We start from the raw sequence: 6,059 nt of genomic DNA, 5'->3' as shown, positions 1-6,059 counted from the left end.
AGTGCACATCTCCCCCACGCTTCAAGACCATCTTCCACTGCGTAGGCCCAGCGAGGGGCCGCAGGCATGCCCTGCAGCCTGAGACCTGCAGAGAGCCATCCTCCTTCTGAAGGAAAGGAAAAATACCAATCTGTATATGTAAACTTTCATGGTTATTCCAGCATTTTGTAACAACGGCCTCAATTTTAAAGAATGAATGTATTAACATCGGTTTTTTGCCACCAGAGGAGAAGATTTTGCGGTCAGGAGGATCAGTGCAGGGACAGAGTAAGATGCTTTCCCCGGGTGGCAAAGGACCACCCAGATGGATGAAGCAAGAATTTTGTGTTGGTTTCCATCGCAGGCCTGAAGGCATCAGTCGATACCCTCCACTTGATAACAATGTCCAGAGACCCCATTCAACTTAAATTTCCCTTTATTCTATTGTAAACATTTTCAGTCACTTTGGAAGCTAAAAGGCTGCTTCATGTAGGCTTTTCGCAAAATGACTCTAAAAATAGACATTATGTTGCATTGTGTTTGGAGCATGGCATGGAATTGGACCAGTTATTAACTGGTTACGTTATGCTAATTTAAATAGTTTATGGACTATGGTGTTAAACTTTTGCAAATAAACAAAGACTATTACCTGTAACATTTTGAACACCTGCAAAGCAAATTGTTTTCAAAAAGGAGATAAGTTTCTGCAAAGTTTGGGAAGCTTCAGGTCACTGGGCATTTTCAGGACCCATAGAGTCTCAGTGGTGAAGGCTGTTCTGCTGCTCAGGGACGTTCTGCTTGCATAGACTGAAGGCACCTGCCACAGGCCGGAGAATGTGGGGCTGGCAAACCAGTCATTGACACCTAGAGATCACCAGAAGAGCAAAGCAGGTGGAAAATTCTCTAGTTCCAGAGAAAACTGGACGGACAGAATGAAATGTCATGATGGAGCATTCTCCCCTTGAGTAGTAGAGACAGCGTGGTTATCTGTGGCTGCAGCAAGCACAGACACCGAACACTTGTCAGATTTGTTGATTCAGTAGAGATGATAACACAGAATACTAAATCTACGCAACATTATTGCACAGGCTGCTGAAAATCACTGACAGTGGCAAGTTCACACTTGAGATCAGAACAACAGGTTTACAGAAAATTTTTAATCCAGAAGAATGGCTGGTAAATTCTTGGTAAACAGGTGAGAGGGAATTCCCACGTTCCATTCCTGTTATTTCCTGCTATCCATATCACAAACAGAAATGTAATATTCTCACTGCAGTAATCACCTAAAAACTGGCTTTGAAGATGTCTTAGCTGCTCATGTACCACCACAAGCCACAGCTGTAAGAACTTTCCTTCTTGGATATTTTATTATTTACTTTATTCAGTTCTGGTGTTTCTTTGCAGTATGTAAAAATTATGAAAAACAAAAAGATATCACAAGTTGAAAGCACACAGTCCCTATCAAACCCTTGCTATGACGCTCATAATACAAAATTGGGAGATGTGGTTTTGGATGAGTTACCATATGAATGGTTAGTATGGAAATGAAAGCAGCAGCAGGCTGTATGCACTCAGGGAACCAGATTTGTTACAGCTGTTTGTGTCCGAAGATTTCCTGAAGAGTTGTTTTGGGAAATGGGCCTGAGTCAGGTGCCATGTAACACACAGTTGCCAACATCTCTTACCAAAGAGAAGAGAACAAGAGTTCTCCTTTACTTCCAGAACCCAAGTTAAGTTATTATGAAGGAGACAGTTTTTAAACAGTAACTCTGAGTAGAAGAAAATTCCCAGGAGAAATGACAGCTTAAGACTTCAAGCTGAAGCCTTGACCTCAGAGCAGAAGTCAGAATCAGGAGAGGCTTTTCCTTAAACACTTGCTCCTCTGAGTGAGAGACACCTGCAGGAGATGCTACTTTCCATTACATACCCAGCTTTTCACCAGAACAATATGGCTGAATGTTCAAAAGGCCCTTTTTCACATTACGACTGCTAAAGTGATGGTAGCCATTTCAAAGACACCTGAAGCTTCTAGGCCTTTCATGGAGTACTTGAGTGAACATGCAAGGAGATCAACAGAGGTCTTCTAAAGCTTGAAGCCTTGGGTCAGTTAGCAAAAATGACTGCTTTCAGAATTATGCTGCAACATAATAGGTGAATGGGTTCATCTCCCATTCAGTCGCAGCTTTTATATTTTAATGGATAGGAAATGCTATTACTTAATTTATTGGGGTTTGCACACAACATTTTAAATAGATCAACTTGAGTTTTATGTCGCTAATAGTACAACTGTGTGCAAAGTATTTCTTATTATTTCATCAACAGATCAAAATGCTTATTTAACCAGTGCTGGCTCAGAGTCTGAAAAACAGAATGAGAAAATAAGAAAGGGGAAATTTTGTTTACTAATAAATTTGCCATAAAAAATAAAAACAATAAAGAAACCCCAAATAAATAAATACTGTGTTGATGGATGTCTTCAGGTTATTAAGTGCCAAGACTCAAATTCTTAATTTTAGCTAATTTTGGTATATTTTAAAAGTGTGCAATCGTTTCTTCTCCAATATACACACGCATATAAATATTTAGCCCTTCCTACCCTCATGAAACTCAAAATTCATTTTTTCCAAATATGAAACATGTTTTTCCTACCCTAAATATCAATAAAAGCAACTTTATAAGCTTTCCCACATCAACAATGTCTAATACCTCCAAATCTAGATTTTTGTAAATAATTCAGAACACCTATCTTCCCAAGTCATATTTAAATAACTTCAGATTATGTGAATGTTTCTGAGTTCTAAGGGTAATTTTAATTCAGGCTGCCAGCCCAACCTCTTAAATTTCAAGGAATTGAGCATGTTGATTTCAAAAAAAGGATACATACACGTAAAACTTCTCTCTGCTAGATGTCAAAATGTATGGAATCACACACTGTACAAAACTATTACCTTTATGTTGATTAAGTATCTGAAGTCAGATGAGCCCTAACAATTATACTTGGCAATAAAATAGATTGATCAATTTACAAGCAATAAAACTAGAATACATTTTAAATGCTGGAATTTTCTTTTCCAGTTCTCAGACTATATGTACTCCTGAAGAAGGTACTTCTCTCCGTAAACTATCTATTGATTTCCTGGCAGCATCAATTGCTGCTTCATGTATTATCCAAAACCATAGCTGAGGAGATAATGGGATCCACTACAACTGGGTCTTTTCATTTGTTGTTTTTTGGTTTTGTTTTTGGTTTTTTTTTTTTTTTTATTCATAGGCAGAAAGCATCTGGTTTTCCTGTATGTCCAAAGAAATAGGACTAACAACTGTTCCTCTGATGCTCTTCTGCAGAAAACTCGTCCACAAGTCAGAAGTTGCTTTTAGCATTTTAGCTGGTAAAAGACTCCAGTGCTGAATTCCTGTTAAGAGCAAAGGCAGAGCTCTGAAAATGTTATTGAAGATAAACAGACAGAAGAGCCATTCAAAACTGGGGAAGAGGATTCAGACTACGATCTGATGCAAACTATACTTCTCATTACTCAAAAAGTGGAAACAGACATTGTGGGTAAATTTGTTCTCTCCCTATGTAGCAACAGGAGAGACAGCCACGGCTTTTGCTTGCCAGATGAAAGTTAAAGACTGGTGACTGGCTTTTTTCCCCTCTGTCTCTGAGGTAATCTCACTGAAAATTATCATCTTGCAAAGTGAAAGGGCTGCACCATGTATTCACCCTAGATAGGTCAGAGAAGACTAGTTCAACGCTGAAGGACCTCCAGGCAGCTTCACCAGAATTTTACGCAATAGCATGGCCTGCTCTGATAGAGGTCTCTCGGCCAACCTGGGCAGTCTGGGGGACAGCAGGTCAAATGAAAATCAAACTACAGCTCCTGAAGCCTCTCATGCTGAAGCCTGGATAAGTAACATTTTTGCTCTCTGAAGACTTAATACCAACTCACTCACTCTATACCACAGAGATTTGATTTTTGCACATATGTTCTTATGTGGTTATACCTAACAGGCTCCCACTATCTAGGAACCAGAGCAAGAACTTCATGGTTTTCCAATGTTAACAGACAAGTACTGATGTGAAGTAAAAATCATACCTTTCTTCAGCCCTGACCAAATGAAGAATTCCCATCATCAGGAAACCTGTTTAGTTCATCACCTTTTCTTTCAAAAGAAGAAAAAAGATGAGATCAAATAAAATACAGAACTATTGGTATTTTCCAGTTTCCCTGATGAAATAGTTCAAATTCTCACCCTCAAGGACAGTAATAAAATCTACAGTTTTTTGGCTTTCGAAGATAAAGGAAAGATCTCCCCAAGGTAGAATCTGAGGACACGTCACTTCAAAACCAAGATGAATATTCAGATTTTCTTTTCTTTGTTATCTGTGATCTGGAGAGTTGACCCAGGTGATGACCAGCCTTGCCTCTAGCACTGCCTGTTGCAATGGCAGCGCCCCAGAGCTACCTGCCTTCACACAAACATAAGCAGAAGCCCAGAAAGAAAGCACAAGGTATTAGTCAATTATTCAATTTCATACCTCACTTTTTTTTCCTTAGATTTTTGTTTCCCAAAAATTAAAACATAAAGATTGAAAACTCAGGCAAGTTGGTTTCCTCATTTAAAGAAAATTACATTATACTACCTCAACAGTTTATTAGACGGGTTTTACCTAACTGCTACACATCCTTACTGACTGGATTTAAAAAAACCAAAGCAACACAACCACACATACAAAAACCTTTTTATCGCCTCTTACAAAAAAGTTCAAAAAATGTAGATAAACAGACTTAAGGCTGAATGTTCAATTGCCTTTGTGCAGTGGGAACACATGTTTTATTTATACTAACAACTGGTATCGTCCCTGGTTGTTTTGCCTCAGTGCAATCCTGCAAACATACATCAAACACGATACAGATAGTCAGTAACTATCTAATGGCACTCAGGAGATATTCTAAAACTGTATCAACTGATTTGTTCTGGTATTTTGGAATTCCCTACATATGGTATTCTGGGAAGAAACAATGCTTGGTTTAGCTAATAGCACATCCACAGCAAACTGGTTTTCTTATAATGAAAGAAAAATCACAGCTAATTCCATTCCATTAATATCCCGATAGGGATCCAAAGTCACCTCCATCATTCTATATTTTTCTCACATTATGTTTCATTACAAACTATCACTAGAAGCAGATTTATTAATGCATCCCAATTCATACATCATTGTAGGAAACAGACATACGTGTACGCACACTCACAGGCACACATATTATGCTAAAACAATTCTCTTAATTCCCAGATTCAGGTGAGTTCCAAGCTGAGCACCTTTTCAGAAGGTGAAGAGTGACACCGATCAGTTGGTCAGTTGTACCTTGCCACTTGAGAAACAGCATCTCCTGGCAGCTAGAGTTCCTAAAAGTTCTTTGGCTTTGTCCTTTCCTTTCTTACTATAATATGCCATGCTACCCTGCCAAGACTGCAAGGTTGGCTCCCATTACACTGCATGCTGGCCACACTATTCCTGATACAAGCCAGGATGCCATTGGCCTTCTTGGCCACCTGGGCACACTGCTGGCTCATATTCAGCCGGCTGTCAACCAGTACCCCCAGGTCTTTTTCCTCCAGGCAGCTTTCCAGCCACTCTTCCCCAAGCCTGTAGCGTTGCATGGGGTTGTGACCCAAGTGCAGGTCCCGACACTTGGTCTTGTTAAACCTCATACAGCTGGCCTTAGCCCATCGATCCAGCCTCTCCAGGTCCCTCTGCAGAACCCTCCTCCCCTCGAGCAGATCAACACTACCACCCAGTTTGGTGTAGTCTGCAAACTTACTGAGGGCACACTCAATCCCCTCATCCAGGTCATTGATGGAGATATTAACCAAGACTGGCCCTAGAACTGAGCCCTGGGGGACACCGCTTGTGTGCCAGCCGCCATCTTCTCAATGCTCTCAACACCCCTCACAAGTGTTAACTCCTGATTACCTTTGGCTTTCATGATACCATTCCTACATGAATGGGCAATGTTTCTAAAATCCTCCTTTGTTGTTAGTTCTTGCTGAAAAACACATCTAGCACATGTTTA

This window comes from Egretta garzetta, unplaced genomic scaffold, assembly GCF_000687185.1.
Source record: "Egretta garzetta isolate BGI_Z169 unplaced genomic scaffold, ASM68718v1 scaffold264, whole genome shotgun sequence".
In the NCBI taxonomy this organism is placed as follows: domain Eukaryota; kingdom Metazoa; phylum Chordata; class Aves; order Pelecaniformes; family Ardeidae; genus Egretta; species Egretta garzetta.
Note: the sequence above shows the minus strand (reverse complement) of the source record.